General features: G+C 47.1%; 1 protein-coding gene and 2 pseudogenes across 4 annotated transcripts in view; all 3 read right to left on the bottom strand.

Moving 5' to 3' along the window:
• RASGEF1C (RasGEF domain family member 1C) overlaps positions 1-22,829 on the bottom strand; it is a 116,580-nt gene that overhangs the window by 58,892 nt on the left and 34,859 nt on the right. The window contains exon 1 of one of the 4 annotated variants that reach the window (XM_006080757.4): positions 7,782-8,130. The exons of the other annotated variants lie outside the window; for them this stretch is intronic. The gene's annotated coding sequence lies outside the window, so the exon portion shown is untranslated. Of the gene's footprint in view, positions 1-7,781; positions 8,131-22,829 lie in introns of those variants that run through there. 4 annotated transcript variants of the gene reach the window in all.
• LOC123464583 lies at positions 1,506-10,559 on the bottom strand (annotated as a pseudogene).
• Positions 12,787-14,442, bottom strand: LOC123466196 (annotated as a pseudogene).

A 22,829-nucleotide genomic window follows, 5' to 3' on the forward strand; every position in this document is an offset into this window, starting at 1 on the left:
CAGTACATGAACCAAGAACTTCCAGATGTTCAAGCTGGATTTAGAAAAGGCAGAGGAACCAGAGGTCAAATTGCCAACATCTGTTGGATCATAGAAAAAGTAAGAGAATTCCAGAAAAACATCTACTTCTGCTTTATTGACTATGCAAAAGCCTTTGACTGTGTGGATCACAACAAACTGTGGAAAGTTCTTAGAGAGACTGGAATACCAGGTCACCTTCCCTGCCTCCTGAGAAACCTGTGTGCAGGTCAAAAAGCAACAATTATAACCAGACATGGAACAACAAACTGGTTCAAAATTGGGAAAAAAGTATGTCACAGCTGTGTATTGTCACGCTGCTTATTTAACTTTTATGCACAGTAAATTATATGAAATGACAGACTGAATGAAGCACAAGCTGGAATCAAGATTGTGGGAGAAGTATCAGTAAACTCAGATATGCAGATGACACCACCGTTATGGCAGAAAGTAAAGAGGAACTAAAGGGCCTCTTGATGAAGGTGAAATAGGAGAGTGAAAAAGCTGGCTTAAAATTCCACATTCAAAAAACTAAAATCATGGCATCCGGTCCCATCACTTCATGGAAAATAGATGGAGAAACAATGTAAACAGTGACAGCCTTTATTGTCTTGGGCTTCAAAATCACATCTTTCAGCCTTCATAGAACTGAAGTGACTTATGGTCTTGCTCTGGATTAGGCTTTGGCTTATGGAAATGTTGTGACTGGTTTGATCTTCTATCTAGAACACTAAAATTTCTCCATATTAGCTATAAGGTTATTTCACTTTTGTATCACTTGTGTGTTCACTGGAGTAGCACTTTTCATTTCCTTCAAGAACTTTCCCTTTGCATTAACTATGTGGCTAACTTTGGCACAAGAGACCTACCTTTCAGCCTATCTTGGCTTTTGACATGCCTTCCTTACTAAGTGTAATCATTTCTAGCTTTTGATTTAAAGTGAGAGATGTATAATTCTTTCTTTTACTTGAACATTTAGAGGCCCTTGTAAGGTTATAATTGATCTAATTTCAATATTGTTGCATTTCAGGGAATAGGGAGGCTGGAGGAGAGGGGGAGAGTTGGGGAACAGGCTGTTGGTGGAGCAATAAGGATATATATATTATATATATAATATATATATTGGAGAAGGCAATGGCACCCCACTCCAGTCCTCTTGCCTGGAAAATCCCATGGACGGAAGAGCCTGTTGGGCTGCAGTCCATGGGGTCGCTAAGAGTCAGACACGACTGAGCGACTTCACTTTCACTTTTCACTTTCATGCATTGGAGAAGGAAATGGCAACCCACTCCAGTGTTCTTGCCTAGAGAACCCCAGGGACGGGGGAGCCTGGTGGGCTGCCGTCTATGGGGTCGTACAGAGTCGGACACGACTGAAGCAACTTAGCAGCAGCAGCAGCAATATATATATATATATATAAAGTTTGTTACATTATGGGTGCCGTCTGTGGTACCTCAGGACAATTACAATAGTATTGTCAAAGATCATTAATCGGAGACCACCATAACAATTACAGTAATAATCGGAATACTGTTAACAAACTGTAACACAGAGACACAAAGTGGGCAAGGCTGTTGGGTAGAAATGGAGTGTTTCCCGCCGCATCAATAAACAAGGATGTCACAGTCATCAGCGATTCCAGCTCTCCAGGGCAAACAGGAAGAACACCACCCGTGGAACAATACCTGTGATCTGCGCTGAAAAATTGGCCCCAGATAGTTGAGACGCACATGAAGTGAATGATTGCAGTGAGCCTGGACTCTTGCATCTTCCCATATACAGAAAAGTGCTAAGTTTCTTGAGATATCTGGTTTTCCTTAATAAACAACAACCGTTTACTGTTCAGATTACCTTCCCCTTGTTGCAAACTTCTATTTAACCTGGCCCCTCCCCCTCACCTACTGCCTCCTTGGAGCAGCTCTCTCAGGGTGACTTGAGACTTGAGATGCTGTCTCCCAGGCTTGAAGTCCTAAAAATTCCCACTGAATAAAACATAACTCTTAACTTTTAGGTAGTGACTATCTTTTTTTAAGTCGACACAGAGTTGCCACAAACCTTCAATTAGTAAAAAATGAAACACCTGCAAAGTGCAAGAAAATGAAGTATGTTTGTATGTACATTTCATAGTCTATTTAGAATTAATATTTTTCACCACTTCAAATGAAACAGAAAAAACTTAGCCACCATTAGGGTGCTTTACATGCTCTCCTCTATATTTTAAGCATCTCATGTGTTACATCTACATACACTGAAAACCTCATCTGACAATGCTATCATCTTTGTTTTCAACCATCGAACACACGTTAAAAATTCAAAGGGAGAATAGTCTGTTGTATTTATATAGATATTTATTATTTCTATTACCCTTCCTAATTCCTGATGTTTTAGGTGTCCTTCTAGCATCATTTCCTTTTTACCAGGGCAGCTTCCTTTAACAATGCAAAAGAGCAGGTCTGTTGGCAATAAATTCTTAGTTTTCTTTCACCTGAGTTTCTTATAACATCTTCATTCCTGAATGACCTTTTCAATGGCTCTAGAACTGTGGGTTAACAGTTCTTTTCTTTCAGCATGTTAAAAAATGTTTTTTCAACTATTTCTGACCTCTTTGGTTTCTAATGAGAAAGCTACAATCATTTGATACATTCTTCACTTGTAAGTAAAGCATCATTTCTCCTGGTAGCTCTTAAGATTTTTTCTTTGTGTTTATTTTTCACTGGTTTGATTATGATGTATCTGGACACGAGTTCCTTTGTGTTTTATTCTGTTTGGATTACACCTTGTTTTGGGGTTCGCGAATATGTGGATCTATTCAGTTCAGTTCAGTTCAGTTCAGTCGCTCAGTCGTGTCCGACTCTTTGCGACCCCATGAATCACAGCCAGGCCTCCCTGTCAATCACCAACTCCCGGAGTTCACCCAGACTCATGTCCATCGAGTCAGTGATGCCATCCAGCCATCTCATCCTCTGTCATCCCCTTCTCTTCCTGCCCCCAAACCCTCCCAGCATCAGAGCCTTTTCCAATGAGTCAACTCTTTGCATGAGTTGGCCAAAGTACTGGAGTTTCAGCTTTAGCATCATTCCTTCCAAAGAAATCCCAGGCCTGATCTCCTTCAGAATGGACTGGTTGGATCTCCTTGCAGTCCAAGGGACTCTCAAGAGTCTTCTCCAATATCACAGTTCAAAAGCATCAATTCTTTGGCGCTCAGCCTTCTTCACAGTCCAACTCTCACATCCATACATGACCACAGGAAAAACCATAGCCTTGACTAGATGAACCTTTGTTGGCAAAGTAATGTCTCTGCTTTTGAATATGCTATCTAGGTTGGTCATAACTTTCCTTCCAAGGAGTAAGTGTCTTTTAATTTCATGGCTGCAGTCACCATCTGCAGTGATTTTGGAGCCCCCAAAAATAAAGTCTGACACTGTTTCCACTGTTTCCCCATCTATTTGCCATAAAGTGATGGGACCAGATGCCATGATCTTTGTTTTCTGAATGTTGAGCTTTAAGCCAACTTTTTCACTCTCCTCTTTCACTTTCATCAAGAGGCTTTTTAGTTCCTCTTCACTTTCTGCCATAAGGGTGGTGTCATCTGCATATCTGAGGTTATTGATATTTCTCCTGGCAATCTTGATTCCAGCTTGTGTTTCTTCCAGTCCAGCGTTTCTCATGATGTACTCTGTATATAAGTTAAATAAGCAGGGTGACAATATCTTTGATTAAATTGAGATGCTTTAAGCCATTGTTTCTTCAAACACTTTTTCTGAATTACACTTTTTCTCCTATCCTTTTGGGACTCTAGTGACATAAGTGTTAGACTTCTGCTCTTATTCTAGAGGTGCCTGAAGCTCTGTTAATTTTTCTTTCAATTTCTCTCCATTGTTCAGACTGGATAATTTCTACCAAACTACCTTCAATATCACTGATAATTTTCCCTCTCATTTCCAGTTCTGTTAGATTTGGATTTTTGTTATTTTTTTCAGTTCTAAGATTTCCATTTGGTTCTTTTATATCTCTTATTTCTTTGTTGATATAGTCTATCTTTCTATTTGTTTTAGAAGTGTTTCCCCTTACTGTTGGAGCATTTTTACAATAGCTGGCTTAAAGTCTTTGTCAGATAATATGAGTTTGCTAGGTTTTATCTTAGCATTGGCATCTATTCACTATCTTTTCTCATGTGAGTTGAGATTTCCTAGTTCTTCACATGTAAAGTAATTTTGGATGGTGTTATAGACATTTTGAATACTATGTTTACAAATTCTGATTCTTTTAAAAATCCCGTGGAGAATATGTATGTTATTGTTTTGGCAGGCAGTTGATTCAGAGGGGCTTTTTCCTAAAGCTCTGATGGGGTTGTGGTTTTAATGTTAGTTTTATTTTCAAAGCCATTAAGTTGATGTTCAAATTTGTGTGCCATGCAGCAGCTAATCTGAGACATGGACAGCAGTCTATTTTGTACTTTGGTTTGTTGCTGTTCAGTTTCTAAGTCATGTCCAACTCTTTGCAACCCCATGGACTATAGCATGCCAGTCCTCCCTATCCTTCACTATCTCCAGGAGTTTGCTCAAACTTATGTCCATTGAATTGGTGATGCCATCCAACCATTTCATTCTCTGTCTCCCCCTTCTCTTCCTGCCCTCAATCTTTCCCAGCATCAGGGTCCTTCCCAGTGAGTCAGTTCTTCACATCAGGTGGCCAAAGTATTGGAGCTTCAGCTTTATCGTCAGTACTTCCATTGAATATTCAGGGTTGATTTCCTTTAGGATTGACTGGTTTGATCTCCTTGCAGTCCAAGGGACTCTCAAGAGTCTTCTCTAATACCACAGCCTGAAAACATCAATTCTTTGGCACTCAGCTTTCTTTAAGGTCCAACTCTCCTATCTGTACATGACTACTGGAAAAACCATAGCTTTGACTATACAGAACTTTGTTGGCAAAGTGATGTCTCTGCTTTTTAATATGCTGTCTAAGTTTGTTATCTGGTCCCATTGCCGCTAAGCTGCTAAGTCACTTCAGTCGTGTCCGACTCTGTGCCACCCCATAGATGGCAGCCCACCAGGCTCCTCTGTCCCTGGAATTCTCCAGGCAAGAATACTAGAGTGGGTTTCCATTTCCTTCTCCAATGCATGCATGCATGCTAAGTCACTTCAGTCATGTCTAACTCCGTGCAACCTTATGGACAGCAGCCCACCAGGCTCCTCTGTCCACAGGATCCTCTAGGCAAGAATACTGGAATGGGTTGCCATTTCCTTCTCCTGGTCCCATTACTTCATGGCAAATAGATGGGGAAACAGTGGAAACAGTGACAGACTTTATTTTGGGGGGCTCCAAAATCACTGCAGATGGTGACTGCAGCCATGAAATGAAAAGATGCTTGCTCCTTGGGAGAAAAGTTATGACCAAACTAGACAGCGTATTAAAAAGCAGAGACATTTCTTTGCCAACAAAGGTCTTTCTAGTCAAAGCTATGGTTTTTTCCAGTAGTCATGTCTGGATGTGAGAGTTGGATATAAAGAAAGCTGAGCACCGAAGAACTGATGTTTTTGAACTGTGGTATTGGAGAAAACTCTGGAGAGTCACTTGGACAGCTAGGAGATCCAACCAGTCCATTCTAAAGGAAATCAGTCCTGAATATTCATTGGAAGGACTGATACTGAAGCTGAAACTCCAATACTTTGGCCACCTGAGTCATTTGAGAAGACCCTGATGCTGGGAAAGATTGAAGGCAGGAGGAGAAGGGGATGACAGAGGATGAGATGGTTGGATGGCATCACCAACTTGTTATAACCACTTAGTTATACCTAAGTTCTATTGGTCAAAAATATATTCTTTTAGAAAATCCATTTTAAACATCTTATACTTTTTTCATTGATTTTCTCCAAACAATGGTAGAATGCTCTTTGATGCACTGAACTCAGGAACTGGTTTGGCCATACCTGAATTATACTGATATATACAATACAGGCCTCCAAGGGACAGTCCAGCTCTAACTTGTGAAGTAGGCCCAGTTCAGAATGTTGAACAAACAATAGTACTAATCATCAAAAATTAACAACTTTAGGTATGTTTGTTTTGGGTTTCTGTGGTTTGCTGCTGCTGCAGCTAAGTCACTTCAGTCGTGCCTGATTCTGTGCGACCCCATAGACGGAAGCCCACCAAGTTCCCCGTCTCTGGGATTCTCCAGGCAAGAACACTGGAGCGGGTTGCCATTTCCTTGTCCAATGCATGACAGTGAAAAGTGAAAGGGAAGTCGCTCAGTCATGTCCAACTCTTAGTGACCCCATGGACTACAGCCTACCAGGCTCCTCTACCCATGGGATTTTCCAGGCAAGAGTACTGGAGTGGGGTGCCATTTAGGCACATTCAAAATTTCTTCATAGTCTGCACTCATTCCTTTTGACCCAGTGACCAACTGTGACCATTTGATCTGAGTTCTGACTTTAAGGACAATCTTGCTCCAACTGTTCCACAGAGCCACATAGTCTGCAGCCACCACCATCAGCATAGAGTCCTTTGGGATTATCAGGACAAGATCTGGATAGATGTCCCATTTCCCCACAAACAAAACATTTTGCAAAAGGAAGTTCACCCAGAGCTGGGTCTACTTTAACCTTGCACTTGTGGATCCACACCAGTAGCATATTCCAGTGCCCATTTCTTGAGTCTCAAGGGCAGCAGGGCAATCTGCAATCCCATGGCCAGCTGTCTACAATGGAAACATACCATTGCATTTTTCTTTGCTGCTTGTCTTTTTAATCATCTTCCTTCCCAGCAACTGTCTTTCTTTAAGGCAACTACAATTTTTTCCCTTTGTTTCAGACTGTTGCTATCATCTCACCATGTGAACCATCTGTGAGTTTTGTCTTAGATATTCCATCAATCCATTCACATCTTCATTTAAATACTCATTTTTCTTTTCATTATTTTTGTGTTTTGCTTGGGATGCATCATTTTTAAGGCACAGCCTATTGGCTTCAAGTTGTTTACTCTTTGGAAGGTTTTGGCTTTGTCCCTCAAAGGACCCCTTCTTCACGTTCTCCCATAATGTTGTAGGGAAGGGTCTTTTGTTCTGTGTGGTAATAACTAGTGCCCATCTGGCAGGGCTTCATCAGAGGTTTATCAATCACACAAGAATCCTCCAGAGCAGCAGAGTTACCAGGCCAGAGAAACACGTGCCCCTGTGGTGGTGGCGGATCCATGTCCAGTTCTAACTGTTGTTGCTTCTTGACCTGCATACAGATTTCTTAGGACGCAGGTAAAGTGGCCTGATAATCCCATCTCTTTAAGAATTTTCCACAGTTTGTTGTGATCCACATAGTCAAAGGCTTTTGCATAGTCAACGAAGCTAATGTTTTTCTGGAACTCTCTTGCTTTTTCTATGATCCAATGGATGTTGGCAATTTGATCTCTGGCTCCTTAGCCTTTTCTAAATCCGGCTTGTACATCTGGAAGTTCAAAACCTATGATGTACTCTTTAGGGTCAGATCCCAACCTGTGCAGCTTGGGCATTAGCCCAGGAGTTAATAAAAAACTTTATGAGGTAGCTTTCCTGACCTCCTCTCTCCTGGGGCTCCCTTTTTTGGTCTTCAAGCCAGAAAGCTAGGGCTTTGCTTACCCAACTTTCCCAGTTCTGCTATGCACTTCCCATGACTATGCCTGAATCTAGGGCTAAACGATGGGAGGACAAAAGAGAAAGAAAAGTGCCTTGTTCATCCTGCCTTCAGTTTGGCAATAATGCATCTGTTCAGAGAGAAAGGCTCCCCTACCTCAGAGTTTTAGGTTCTTGCAGGGTCCATGAAATGCTGTTGTGGAATTGCTTGTGAGCTGGAGTATAAAAGAGCACAGGGAAGATGTTTTTAAATGTAGTTTCCTGCTTTCTCTAGGAGACCGCTCACTTGCTCCTTGAGCCAGAATCAGCAGATGTCTCCCGAAGCTCTCTGTGTCACTGTTGATGTCCCTTTTAGTTTTCAGGCTGCCCTGAGTTTAGACAGGGAACACAAGTGGAGGAAAAATGGTAAGCTCACTGACAGTTAGGTGGTACTTCAAATTATGATTTTCTTCTCCAATCTGCCTGTTATGACTTAGTTTTCAAAGTAGCTACTCCCTGCATCCTGTTTGATTTTAAGCTGCAGTCAGTGGGAGAGACAGAATGGAGTATACTTCCATGATCCTACAACCTAAATGTTGGTGTTTATATTTTTGTAGTTTTATTCTTTTTAAAAATCAATAATGTTTGTTTTCATTACATTAACATTCCATGTTTTCATTACATGGAAACTTTCAAGTTGTGGGAAGTGATAATGGTGATTCTGATAGAAATGTAAAATTTCATTACAGAATATTTTCATTTTAATAAACGAGTTTTTATTAGAAAAATTGTAAGCAAGACTACTCCAGTAATGCCTGCCTGCTGTGCCCCACATATGTATCCACACTCTAACCACTGAGTCAAGTTTTCAATGTTTCTTCCATTTTAGAAGACCCTTCTGTTCGTTTTGAAGATCCAGCTGCAGTGTTGCCTCCTAGAAGAAGTTTTCAGAAATGCAGTAGACAGGGGGCTAGGTCCAATGCATTTGGAGGTGGCCACAAGAGGAGCTGAGTAAAGAAAGGGTCCTCTGAGCAGCTGGGGTTATAGACTTGGGAAGGGCTGGTAGGCTGGGACAGGAGAAGCTGTTGGCAGGTGGGTATGTGGGCCCTGAGCCTGAGTTTCCCCCCAAACACAGTGCAGATGATAAGCCCACATAAGCATGGAGAGGTTGTGAGTGACCGTGCCCAGTGCAGCACTGGAACTTGATCAGAACCATCTCTGATTACACCCCATGGAATGGCTGGACCTCCTCTAAAGTCCTTATGGACTGTGAAGTCCCACCAACTGGGCTCCAAGCCCACCTCTCCAACCTCGCCCCAAATCCTTTCCTTGCATACACTACACTTATTCCCACCTCAGGGCTCTGTGCTTCCCTCACTGGGAACACCCTTCCCCCAGGTCTTCACCTGGCTGCTTCCCTCTTATCCCCCATCAAAGCCTTCTCTGACCACAGGTTCACATGGTATTCACTGCCCAGTCATTCTCCACACTGGTTCTGTGCTTAGTCATTCACTCGTGTCCAACTCTTTGAGATCCCATGGACTGTAGCCCACCAGGCTCCTCTGTCTTTTGTATTTTTCAGGGAAGAATACTGGAGTTGGTTGCCATTTCCTCCTCATTTCATATTCCTGTGGCATGAAGTTGTATCTTATTTACTTGCTTGGCCCCTGTTCTTCCCATGTGACCATGAGTTCTTGAGAGTATGGCTTTGCCAGCCCTACTCAAGGCTGTACCACCGACATCTGGAACAGGGCTCACCTAGCACTTGCTGAAGGGCTAAAAAAAGGAATGAATGAATGAACAAACAACAGCCACGAGGAGGTGACTGGAGCAACAGCAGACAGAGGAGGGCAGAGAAAGTGCTCAGGGGTGCCTGGCCAGTGGCCAAGGCTACCAGTGGTGACCGTACTGCCCCGTGGGGCTGGCCTGCCAGGCGACAGCTGCCAGGGAGTAGAGTGGCTCGTTCTGTGAGGGGAAACAAGGGTCTTATTTACCACAGACAATGAATTTCAAGACTGTGTGAAAAACACATTTGTCACTGAGATGTGTGAATCGAGGACACAGGAATGAAAGCGCTAGCTGTTCTTCAGCTGAGTCTTCCCCCAACCCCCGCCAGCCAGCTGAGAGGCACAGCCCTGCCTGTCCTGGGCCCTGCCTGGGATCTGTGGGAGCAAGCGTCCGGGGAGGCTCCCCACCCTCCTGTGATCAACCAGAGCCAGCCGTCCCCAGGTTTTTCTCCCGCTGAGCCTCCTGATGGCTCTCCTGGTCCCAGGCCTCAGCTGAGCCACTGTCTGTGCTTCAGCCAAGGGCTGCACTGGCAGCCGCTCATGTCCCTCTCTTGTTCCCCTCCTCATCAGGCCTGAGTCCTGAGTGTGGTGGGAGCTGTGGAAGCGGCCCTGAGGTGGCCCCCTGCTCTCGGCCCCTCCTCACCGCAGGTTGTGAGGTGTGTGTCTCTCTCTAGTGAGTGGGTGGGGATGGGGCGACCCTTTTGTGGGCCCTGCCCAGTTAGAGCCTGGAGGGCAGGGGCTCTTGTAAGCACTATAGAGCCGTTCCAAATCGGGGCCCTTGAGTCCCAGAGAATTGGTACTTAGTTGCTCAGCTGTGTCCAACTCTCTGTGACCCCAAGGACCGTAGCCCACCAGGCTCCTCTGTCCATGGGATTCTCCAGGCAAGAATACTAGAGTGGGTTGCCAGGCCCTCCTCCAGGGCATCTTCCCAACCCAGGGATGAAACCCAGGTCTCCCACATTGCAGGCAGATTTTTTTTACCATCTGAGCTATCAGCCCCAGAGAGTTGGAGACAGACCAAGTCGGAAGCCACGGCCCCGGTTCCAGGTTCAGGGGCCACATGGTGAGACCCAGGTCATGGCTCCCCATTCCAGGCATCCTGGGGCCCCCCTCCAGCCCAGGAGCGGGATCCCCACCGCCAGAACCTCCTTATGGAGGGAGGACCCCATCGGCAACAGAGGAGGTAAACCACTCTCAGTTTAAGTTTGTGGCTTCCTCATCTTCAGGCCTGAGTCTCGAATGTGATGACAGAGCCTGGGGCTTTCAGCTTCCACAGCTGAGCCCTGAAGGCAGGCCTCAGGTGAACCTGGAAGGTGTGAGCATTTATGGGGTCCCAGGCCTGGTGCCTGCTCACCTGGAGGCGGCAGGGCAGGAGGAGCCTCACGTGCAGACATTGTAGACTGGACGGAAGGGGACATCAACAAGGACCACGGTCCCCACCTCCTGTGGCCTTGGAACCCCACATAACCCTGGCGATGACAACACCCCAGAAAACCCTGAGCCAGCCTTCTGGGCTGACGGATTTGCTTTCATCAAAGCTGACAACATTGGGACTGCCTAGGCCAGTGCGCATGGCAACCACTGCCCTGCCTCCCTGCTGAGGGTCAGCCCCCACTGCCTGCATACCCTCAGGGATGCTGCCCATCTGTCTTTGAGGCAAAAATAGCTAATCGCATCTCCACGTTCTGCATGAGTCACCCACACCTCTTCACAAACGCCTCTCAGGCATTTTCAAAGACAGCAAACAGTTGGCAAAAATAAAAGCTTTACTTTTTACCCCTGTGGCTTCTGGGATTTGTTTCAGTATCTGGGGAGGCAAGCCTGGGAGGCTTGGTGATGAGCTCCGTGGGCTACACGGAGCAGGGAGGGGGTCTTCCTCACTGCCTGGTAGTGGAACAGCCTCCTCACCTGTATGAGCCTCAGTTCCCACATCTATAAAGTGGGCTCATAGTAGCCCCCCTTGGTGGATCTACTGGGGTCAGAAGTAGAGTCACTGCTCTGTTGGCATGGTGCTGCCCACTCTGTGATGAGAGGCACTCAGGCTCCTGGCCAGGAGGTTGCTTCTGTGCCTCCTTCAGGCAGGAACTGCCCCAGCTGCCTAGCCTTCCACTGCCACTTGGGTTATCTGGCCTTTCTCTGAGCTCAGGCCTCTCTGAGCTAGCCAAGTGCACCTTAAGCTGTCTTGATCAGGGCCTAGGAATCACGAGGTGGTTGAGGAAGTGGGGGCATGGAGGTGTAGGGATCCCCAGCAGTTAGAACAGTCTGGGGTGTGCAAAACTCACAGGCACTGCTGCCCACTGACTCCCCTCAGACCCTCCCGTCAAGCTCAGCCAGGGACTTCCTGCTCCAGCCTGAAAGAACTGGGTCCACATTCTCCCTTCTCCAGAATCCCTACCAGGCTCCCCCCACCTCCCGGGAGCTGGAGCCCACCTGGATCTCCTCCCCACTTGTGTGGCCTCTTGCCCTATGGCCCTCCCATCTGCCCACCAACATTCCGTTCCCGCCTCTCTGGACCCTCCCTGCCTCCAGGCCTCTGTACTGCTGTACTCTCTTCCTGGATGGCAGAGGCCCAAGTTCAACCTGCTGTCCTCTCCTCCAGGGAGCCTGGCTCAATCCCCTCGGCCCTGCTAATGGCCACAGCTCCCTTTCTGGGATCCCATGCCATTCACACAGTCCTCTGGACAATTTGTCCCTGGGCAAGGCCTGTGGTCCCTGTGTGGCTCTCTCACCTACTCATTCATGGCCAGGGAGGGCGCAGTTCACTTCTGTCCCTCATACTGATCCAGGCGGGCAGTTGCCAAGCGCATCCACAATGGTCACTCCAGGTAAATCAAGAGGTTGACAAGCAGGGGTCCAGGTGTCCCTCCCCTGTAAATGGTGGATCTGCTGACCTTATTTACACAAGGGTTTTCATGAGAATCAGCATTTCTGCCTTTACTTAAGAGCTCAGAAGAGCCAGCCACATCAAGCCTCCATTCCTTCCTGGCACTTGTCCCTCTACCCAGGGAGGCCACCAGCTTGCTGTCCCCATCATCTGGCTGGCCTGATTAAGCCCTCTGTGGTCACTGGGGTTTGGGTGCCTCAGGGGACCCAGTGTTCTGAGAGACCAGAGACCAGACCCTCGCACTGAGTGCACCTCCCTGGGGGTCACACAGACATCGCTCCTAGGACGTCTGCTCCTAGCTAGAGACGTCTGTCAGGGGTCTGGAAAGATAGATAGATAGATATAGTAGTTTATTAGCTTGAACAGCAAGCTATTTTACATCTTTTAGGAAGAAAAAACACTAAATTTAAAAACGCATCACCCACTGAATTTGGACACAATTACAATGTGTTAAGCATTTCCTTGGGGAAGGGACACAACACCTCTACTCAGTTAAGAGAAACATTCATACTGTCTAGGTCTTTATTTTCACACCCACATGCCATGGATTCATAGGAATCAGCCCCAGGAGTTCAGGCTCCTTCCCATTCGTCCTCAAGCAGTGTGCTTCTTTGGGTGGAGCAGGCCGGTGCTTCAGCTGAACCCAAGGCCCTTTTTCTTTGACTTCCTTCTTTTTCTGATCATTTTCCTTCACACATTTCAGGAAGCTATCTTGGCTGTTAGAGTCCTTAATATGCTCAATATGCACATTAATTCTCTTGGCAAGAATCTTGCCCTTAACTTGTTTGCTTACAATGATGCCAACAGCATGCTGGGTAACACTGCAGACTCGTCCACTTTTGCCATGGCAACATTTGTGGGGCATTCCTTCTTGAACAGTACCGATTGCCTTGATAGCCACAATATCACCCTTCTGGTAGACGCACATGTATGTGGCCAAAGGAACAACCCCACGTTTTCTAAAAGGTCCAGAGGTCATTCAGCAGGTGTCCCTCCTCTTCCTCTTTGCGTTGCTCATTTTGGCAAATTACTGGAAGATGGTGGTTCCAGCCGAAAGGCAGGAAAGATCTTAATGGACAGAGAAATCATTTCATTTCCCCCTGAATTTGGAGATCTGAAGGAAGTAATTAAAGCCCATGGGATGGTCGCAGAGCACTGGGCAGGTCAATGTGCTGCAGCCCGTCCCCCCGCAGATGGAGGAGCACTGCAGCAGGAGGCCCAGGCGACAAGCAGGGCCTCCGCTGCAAACAGCGCTGGGAAGCAGGACGCTGCTTTCAATACCCCTCATTCCTGCTATAGGAGGAAGTTCTCACAGCTGAACTTTAACAAATTCGTTGTTGTCTTTTCTGGGAAGATGAGGGAAGATGAAGTCATCCGTGTTATAATAAAACAAAGAAACATACTGTTTTTCTCTGGCTTCTCTCAGGAGTCGTGAGTAGACAGAGAAAAGGCCCTTGTCAGAGAAGCTGGGAGGATGTGTGAGTGTATCTGAGGCCCAAACCGGCGGCTCCACTGGGCATTCTGGGTCAGTCCTGGCCTGTGCCGCAGCCTCTGGACTTGTGGGGCCCTCATCCACGGCCAGCATCATGTAGCATGTGCACAAATGCGACTGTGAATCTTGTTCCCTCTAGGATTGCTGAAAAGCAGTTTGATTGTCACCTGCAGGGGGACATACGAAGGGGTCTTATGGTTGTCACAGAAGGGGAAACTGAGGCTCAGAGAGACGGCCTGACCTGTGTTAGGTCACCTAGTTTGACTGGGTGGGGGACAAGATAGCCCCCACCCCTTCCATGGATTCAAACTAATATTGGGCTTTTATTGACTTCTGAAATGGTCTGGGGTAGCCCATAGCCATGACGGATTCTGACTTGAGAGATTCTCCATGCAGAGACCCAGGCAGCTTGTGTAGGGAAAGGCCCAGGCCGGATGGGGGGGCTACTGAGATCACAGGCAGTAGAGGCTGGCCCAGTGCACATGGCCAGTGCTGGGCATCCATGCAGAGCAGGGCCTCCCCAGCCACTGTTCTAAAAGACAGTCAGGGAGGCAGTGGTGTTAGAACTTGAGCCATGTGTGAAGACACCACTTGGGTATGGCCACCTTTGCAAAAGCCAGTGAGACTCTGCCTCTAAAGCTGAAACCTCTCACACTGGGGGTTCAGTTCAGTTCAGTTCAGTTGCTCAGTTGTGTCCAACTCTTTGAGACCCCATGGACCACAGCACACCAGGCTTCCCTGTCCATCACCAATTCCCAGAGCTTGCTCAAACTCATGTCCATTGAGTTAGTGATGCCATCCAACCATCTCATCCTCTGTCATCCCCTTCTCCTCCTGCCTTCAATCTTTCCCAGCATCAGGGTCTTTTCAAATGAGTCAGTTCTTTGCATCATGTGGCCAAAGTATTGGAGCTTCAGCTTCAGCATCAGTCCTTACAATGAATATTCAGGACTGATTCCCTTTAGGATGGACTGGTTGGATCTCCTTGCAGTCCAAGGACTCTCAAGAGTCTTCTTCAACACCACACCCTGAGGGTAGGGTCATCCTGATCAGATGTGAGCACTGAACATCTGTCCCTGCCCTCAGCATCTGGGGAAGGCTGGTTGCCAATTGGAGCTGCATTCCTGGAAAATGCAGATGCTGAGGTCTCACACCAGCTTGTGGACAGCCCAGGTGGTTCTGATGCCCAAGCAGCCAAATCCTCCACCTAGAGGAGTCCCAGAGGTGGGGACCCTCCAACTGTCACCCATCCAAGAGCCCTTGGGCAAGGCCCACCCACCTCAGAGCTTCCTAATAAAGTGGATACAGTGCACCACCTCACTTGTGGACAGGAAGACACTGGTGTGAATCAGCTGCCTCGTGCCAAACAAACTCACAGCCCAGATACGGTTACCTCCTCCCTCAAACCTCTGTGTCCAACCATGCTGCTGCTCTTATCCTCCCTGTTTCATCTGAGGTGACCCTGGTTGAGTGACTTGTGCACTGCAGTGTGGGGAGCTGGGGGAACCAGGCCAGGACATAGTGTGTGACCCAGAACCCAGCTCATGCCACCTCCTCCACTCTGGGCCCTGGGTCACATGTATCAGTGCAAGGAATCGCCAAGGAGGAGTGTGAAGAAGTGAGGGCAGCCACCAGGAGGAGAAGTCTTCACAGGGCTGGGGACACCTATATGCCAGGTACCAGAAGGGTGACAAGGGTGAGGCTCCCCTGTGCACACCTGTCCTCTGCACACCTGCTCTGTGCAGCCCCCTGCATCCCTCCAAGAACCAGGCTCAGGACCTTTACGACATTAAACCCTTCACTCCAGTGTTTTTTGAATGACACATTCCAGGATCATTTTCATATTTCCAGGCCTGACGACTCTCTGCACAGCTATTCACTTAGTCATGTTCTTCATATCAATTCACATTTTAAAATTAGTATCATTCTTACTGATAGTGTCTATGAACTCATGGGTCTAATGTGCTGGCCATGTGCTTTTTAAAATGTGTTCAAATAAACATGCTGACACGTGTCAGTGACTGAAGAGTGAATAATGTTACGGCAGTCAGTGCTCAGCGTTGCTGGAGTGACTCAAGAGTGAATATATGTATTGCAGTTAGTCCTCGGCATTGCTGGCCCCTGAAGACAATGGCTGGCGCTGAGGTGGATTATAGGTCCTCCAGTCTCGGAGTCTCTTAGGTGAACCAAGCTGCTTCCTTGACATGCCCAAGACCTCAGCTGGCTACAACCTCCAGCAGCAGGTGGCCCCTGAGGCAGAGGCCACACAGGCCATGCCCTTGCCTAGGTACACGTTCCACGTGGGCTCCAGTCCACGGGGGGCTGTCCAGCCATGCTGAGTGCTACTTTCGTCTTGGCCCAGGTGGCTGGCTATCAGTCATCTCATCGGGACAACAAAGTCCAGGCTTTGTGCAGGCTGCCAGGCCAGGCACCCCATGTCACACCTCCAAGACTCGCCAGGATAAGGCTGGGAGGAATCACTGCTTGTGCAGATGGGCCCTGCTGCTCAGGGGACAGGCACTTCTGGGACTAACACTTCAGAAAGACTCCGCCACAAAGACACTCCGAAAACATCAGTGCTTTGGCAATGGTAGCTGTCCAGGCCAGGCCCATCTGAGCACCCTCCTGGCCCTCTCTGGCCCTGGAGGTGGGGGCTATACAGAACGGGGGCTTCCAGGGATGACAACTTTGACAGCATGTGGGTGACTGAGATGCAGGGGTGAGACTCTCAGCGAGAGAAAGGAGTGGTTGGCAGAGGGGCAGGGAGGGGGATGCTAGCCTAAAGGCCACAGAACAACGGGAGCTACTTAACAACGGCCACAGAACAACGGGAGTTTCCTTAGAGAAACAGTTTCTCTAAGGAAGCAGCCTGTTAACTGGCTCCATTTCTAGCCTCCTCTCAGTCCCAGCAGCCCCAGCAAGGGCCCTCAGGCGAGGATCTGTAAAGTCCCTCTGGCCAGGCCACAGTGGTTCCAGGACTAAGTTAGGCTAGGGCATGGAAAGTGAGACAAAGCACCTAGATTACTTCTTGTCTACACCAAGACCTGGCTCTGCTGCAGCGGCCCAAGGTCACGGGCCTCTGTGGCTTCTGCCTACTCAGCATCTATTCCTCCTTATAGCAACAGAGACCTTCTGTCCTTTCTTTCTTGCCTGTGGTATCAAGGGCATGTGGCCCCAGTGGCTACTTGGGGTAGGAACTAGCTTTCCCTACAGTGCTTTGGGATGGGTGTGTGATTTGGGCACAGCCACTCAGGGCATGCCACCCCCAGACTTAGGAATAGATCCATGAGTAGGCACTTCACTGGGGTGGGCCACCAGACAATTCTTGGGACAGGAATTTGAATTGTTGGAGCAGAGATTCTGCCTTCTGCTTGGGAAAAGGAAGGACAGGAGGTAAATGTAAGGTTGCCAAGGGCCTTCTTGTAAAAGAAGCCCAAGTGGAGAAAGTAGAGCGAACCAGCAGAGAGCCAGAGACCATGTCTCAGATCTAGCCATGTCTGATGCCCACCCCTAGACTTTTCTTTTTGGTTTTAAAAATATTTATTTATTTTTAATTGAAGGATAATTGCTTTACAATATTGTGTTGGTTTCTGCCAAGCATCAACATGAATTAGCCATAGGTACACCCCTAGACTCTTTATTTACAGATGCAAAGACATCCTCCTTTTGTGCTTCACCTGTGTCTGCTTGAGCTGAGATTCTTCACATGCAATGGAAAGAATCCTAAGAACCGAGGCTCTGGAGACAGACATGGTTTTGGAGTACACCATCAGCAGCAGGGGGTGAGCTACAACCCATCAGCTATGGGCTGTGGGAACACATAGACTGGCCAGGGCAGACATGCATTTGGTCCTTAGCTGTGAGTTCCTGGGGAGGTCTCTTTCCCTCTCACATTCTCTTCTACAAAATGGATCTGAGGAGCCCAGCTCACAGGCTGACGTGCCAAGTCGACATCTGCTCTGAAACTCAATGGAAGGAAGGATCAGACATGAGAGGGACATCCTGGGAGTTGGGGAAGGGCTGTGTAGGGAGGCAGCAGGTGTCAAGGCCCAGAGAAGGGGACAAGCCAAGAAGAGCAAGGCCACTGTGGCGAGAGCAAGGTGAGGAGCACCCTCACTGTGGGGCATGGAATGAGCAAGAGATAGGTTTGGTCAAGTGTTGAGGGATGGCCCTGGTAGGTCTCTGCTGGGTGAAGAATGGAGAGAGTGGCTGCATCCTGGGCAGATGGGGAAGGTGATGCCCACAGGCCATGCTGATGTGTGGACGGCAAGGGTATGGCTACTCAGGCTGGCATTTGGCCATCCGGGGGACTTGACTGACATGAGGGAAACCGCAGGAAGATGTGAGAGTGGGGGAAGTCCAGAGTAGAGCAGTGGAGGAGACAAGACTGATTATTGGGCCAGCCATATGGACAGAGGAGGAGAGCACGAGGGCACGGCGACCCTCTGTGTGACGCACCAAGGTTTGGAGGACAAGCTCCAGAGCAACAGATGGGTGGCATGAAGGTGGAAGCTGGCATGGATGTACACCTTTGACCATAACAACTGCTCTGAGACCCTGTCCAGGGAGAGGGCAACCATTGACAGTGCCTGCCAAGAACAAGGACATTCACCACATTGCGAAGCGTGCAGAGCCCCTGGCCACATGCACTGGCTAAGCAAAGGGTCATCCCTCTCTTCAACAGAATGCCATGCAGTGGTAGGAGGAGCACAGGAGATGGTGAGCACATCTGTAGCTGAGGAGTGAGAAAAGCCAGTTATAATTCAGGCTATGCTTAGAATGAGTGAAGCTTTGCACAAGAAAAATGTACCTCCACACACCCAGAGGGAAAAAAAGAAAGTGAAAGTCATTCAGTCGTGTCCAACTCTTTGCGACCCCATGGACTACACAGTCCATGGAATTCTCCAGGCCAGAATACTGGAGTAGGTAGCAGTTCCCTTCTCCAGGGGATCTTCCCAACCTAGGGATCAAACTCGGATCTCCTGTATTGCAGGTGGATTCTTTATCAACTCAGCCATCAGGGAAGCCCAGAGAAAAAGCCCACCACATTCAATGACCAGAGGGATCATCTTGTCCTTATTAGGCTAAGGGGTGGCTTTGGTTTTTCCTTTACTGCTTTCTGCATTTCTGATACTTTCTGCTTCAATGGCTTGTATTACTTTTACAAAGAAGCATCAAAGGGTTTTTTCATTTTGGGAAAAAAGAAAGGAAAGACAAACAGACAGCAGACAGGTGATGGAGGAGGAGCATGACACCAGCTGTGCCAGGAGGAGGCAGCTTACTGGAACCTACAGCTTTGCGGAAGGCGGCCAATTCCTCTCTCTCCAGGCCCTCATTGATCTGAGGATGTCATAACACACAGAATGCGGCGCCCATTTGAGTTGAATGACAAGCAGGGGTGACTGATTCCAAGTCATTTGTCAAAGCAGAAACCAATGTATGGGATGGCCCAGCCACTGTCTTCAGACACCCGACAACTGCTCCGTCAACTCTTTTCTGAAACCAGTGCTCCCACCACTGCTCTTTGAGAAGAGTTCCAAGACTCAGAATAGTTGGAATGCAAACTGCCATTTGGGGGTTCAGACTGGCATGTGTACAACATTGTAGTTTGTGGAGTCCTTTCATCACCTCTGTGTCCGAGGTCCCGGTCTACACCCTGAGGGAGCTGAGCCCCCACCACACGTTGGCCACTAACAAGCAGCTCAGGACCCAGCTCCTGCCCAGGGGACCAGCAAGTCCACTCCTGCGAGCAGGGCCCCTGGGGCCCTCAACTTCTCTTCCAGTCTTAGTTACTGTTACTAGTCTGTGTTTTAAGTTTTTAATGACGTATAGCATGTATCCTAAAATGCACACACATTTGAAGTGTGCAGCTAGGTGAGTCCTCCCAAAGTGAAGACACCTGTGCAATCGGCACCCAGGTGGAGAAAGAGCTTGTTTCCAGCTCCCCAAAGTCTGGCTTGGGCTCCTTTCCACTCATTAACCCTTAATTTCAACTGGAAAGAAGAATGAAGAGGGATCACGAGGTAGAAAACCATCACTGTTAAGACAAAGCCTGATATGTGCTGTGCCCAGAGGGATACTACTAAATGCAGAGAGAGGAGATGAGGAGGGTTCCCACGTGCCCTACCTGTGCAGCCATGATGGGCTGCATACCCAGCTTGGGGCTACTCTGCCCCTCATCACTGGTGGTCAAGAGGCCACAGTCTAGGGATGTGTCAAGCCTGTTCAGCCTCAATCCCACCCCAGACCTACATAAAATAAGCAAGAACATGAACTACATGGATAAATATAGACAGTTTTTCTTTTTATTTAAATATCTCTAAAATGTAATTGACTGTGCAAAGCAAATATAATGTATGTGGGGTTTGTAAATATGGGGAAACACAATGTATGACAATAGTATTGTAATGTGTCCCCCAAAAGATATGTTGAATTTCTAACCCCTAGTATCACTGAATGTAACATTGTCTGAAAATAGGGTCACTGTAGATTTAATTAGTTAAGATGAGGCCATTCTAGAGTAAGGTGGGCCACTAACCTAATATGACTTATGTCCTTAAAAGAAGATGGCCATCTGAAGACACAGACACACTTGAGAGGAAATCATGAGACAATGAAGCTGCAAGCCAAGGAACTGTCAAAGATGCCTGGCAAACCACCAGAAGCTAGGAAGAGGCAAGGAAGGATTTTTCTGTTGGTTGCAGAGAAAGCATGGTCCTGTTAATACCTTGATTTTGGACTTCTACCCTATGAGAGAATAAATTTCTGCTGTTTTAAGCCAACCCAGCTTCTGGTACTTTGTTACACAACTCTAAGCAACAAATACAAGCACAAAGGTTGACAGACAAGGGAAGATCCGGGCATCGCATACTCATACTATGTGTGAAGTAGTATAGTATTACTTGAAGGTGGACAGTGCTAAGCTAAAGTTGTGGCAGGAAGAATTCTAAAATGGCCCCCCAGATTCCCAGCCTCTGGTGTACATGCCTCGTGTAATCCCCTCTCCTTGAGCGTGGGTGAGACCCATGAATATCATCAATGGTACTCCTATGACCAGGTTAAGTTATATGGCAAAGGTGAGGGGAATTTTGCAAATGTAATCAAGCGCCTTAATCAGCTGGGTTCAGTTCAGTTCAGTTGAGTCGCTCAGTCATGTCCAAGTCTTTGAAACCCCACAGACTGCAGCATGCCAGGCCTCCCTGTCCATCACCAACTCCTGGAGTTTACTCAGACTCATGTCCATTAAGTCGGTGATACCATCCAACCATCTCATCCTCTGTCATCCCTTTCTCCTCCCACCTTCAATCTTTCCCAGCATCAGAGTCATTTCCAAAGAGTCAGCTCTTCGCATCAGGTGGCCAAAGTACTGGAGTTTCAGCTTCAGCATCAGTCCTTCCAATGAACACCCAGGACTGATCTCCTTTAGGATGGACTGGTTGGATCTCCTTGAAGTCCAAGGGACTCTCAAGAGTCTTCTCCAACACCACAGTTCAATAGCATCAGTTCAAAAGCATCAGATGCAAAAGCACCTTCAGTGCTCAGCTTTTTAGTCCAATTCTCACATTCATACATGACTACTGGAAAAACCATAGATTTGACTAGATGGACAAATGTTGGCAAAGTAATGTCTCTGCTTTTTAACATGCTGTCTAGGTTGGTCATAACTTTTCTTCCAAGGAGTAAGCGTCTTTTAATTTCATGGCTGCAGTCACCATCTGCAATGATTCTGGAGCCCAAGAAAATAAAGTCTGTCATTATTTCCATTGTTTCTCCATCTATTTTCTATGAAGTGATGGGACCAGATGCCATGATCTTTGTTTTCTGAATGTTGAGCTTTAAGCCAACTTTTTCACTCTCCTCTTTCATCAAGAGGCTCTTAGTTCTTCACTTTCTGCCATAAGGGTGGTATCATCTGCATATCTGAAGTTATTGATATTTCCCCCGGCAATCTTGATTCCAGCTTGTGCTTCATCCAGCCTGGCATTTCTCATGATGTACTCTGCATATAAGGTAAATAATCAGGGTGACAATATAAGCCTGGACCTACTCCATTCCCAATTTGGAACCAGTCTGTTGTTCCATGTCCAGTTCTAACTGTTGCTTCTTGACCTGCACACAGATTTATCGGGAGGTAGATAAGGTGGTCTGGCATTCTCATCTCTTGAAGAATTTTCCAGTTTGTTGTGATCCACAGGGTCAAAAGATTTTACATAGTCAATAAAGCAGAATTAGATGCTTTTCTGGAACTCTTGCTTTTTCGATGATCCAGTGGATGTTGGCAATTTGATCCCTTGTTGCTCTGCCTTTTCCAAATCCAGCATGAACATCTGGAAGTTCATGGTTCACATATTGTTGAAGTCTGGCTTGGAGAATTTTGAGCATTACTCTGCTAGCGTGTGAGATGAGTGCAATTGTGTGGTAGTTTGAGCATTCTTTGGCATTGCCTTTCTTTGGGATTGAAATGAAAACTGACCTTTTCCAGTCCCGTGGCTACTGCTGAGTTGTCCAAATTTGCTGGCATATTGAGTGAAGCACTTTCACAGCATCATTCTTCAGGATTTGAAATAGCTCAACTGGAATTCCATCATCTCCACTAGCTTTGTTCGTAGTGATGCTTCCTAAGGCCCACTTGACTTTGCATTCCAGGACATCTGGCTCTAGGTGAGTGATCACACCATCTTGGTTATCTGGGTCATGAATATCTTTTTTGTATAGTTCTTCTATGTACTCTTGCCACCTCTTCCTAATATCTTCTGCTTCTGTTAGGTCCATACAATTTCTGTCCTTTGTTGTGCCCATCTTTGCATGAAATGCTCCCTTGGTATCTCTAATTTCCTTGAAGAGAACTCTAGTCTTTCCCATTCTATTTTCCTCTATTTCTTTGCATTGACCACTTTCTTATCTCTCCTTGCTATTCTTTTGAACTCTGCATTCAAATGGGTATATCTTTCCTTTTCTCCTTTGCCTTTAGCTTCTCTTCTTTTCTCAGCTATTTGTAAGGCCTCCTCGGACAACCATTTTGCCTTGTTGCATTTGTTTTTCTTGGGGATGGTCTTGATCACT

Source organism: Bubalus bubalis, chromosome 9 (genome assembly GCF_019923935.1).
Source record: "Bubalus bubalis isolate 160015118507 breed Murrah chromosome 9, NDDB_SH_1, whole genome shotgun sequence".
Lineage (NCBI taxonomy): Eukaryota > Metazoa > Chordata > Mammalia > Artiodactyla > Bovidae > Bubalus > Bubalus bubalis.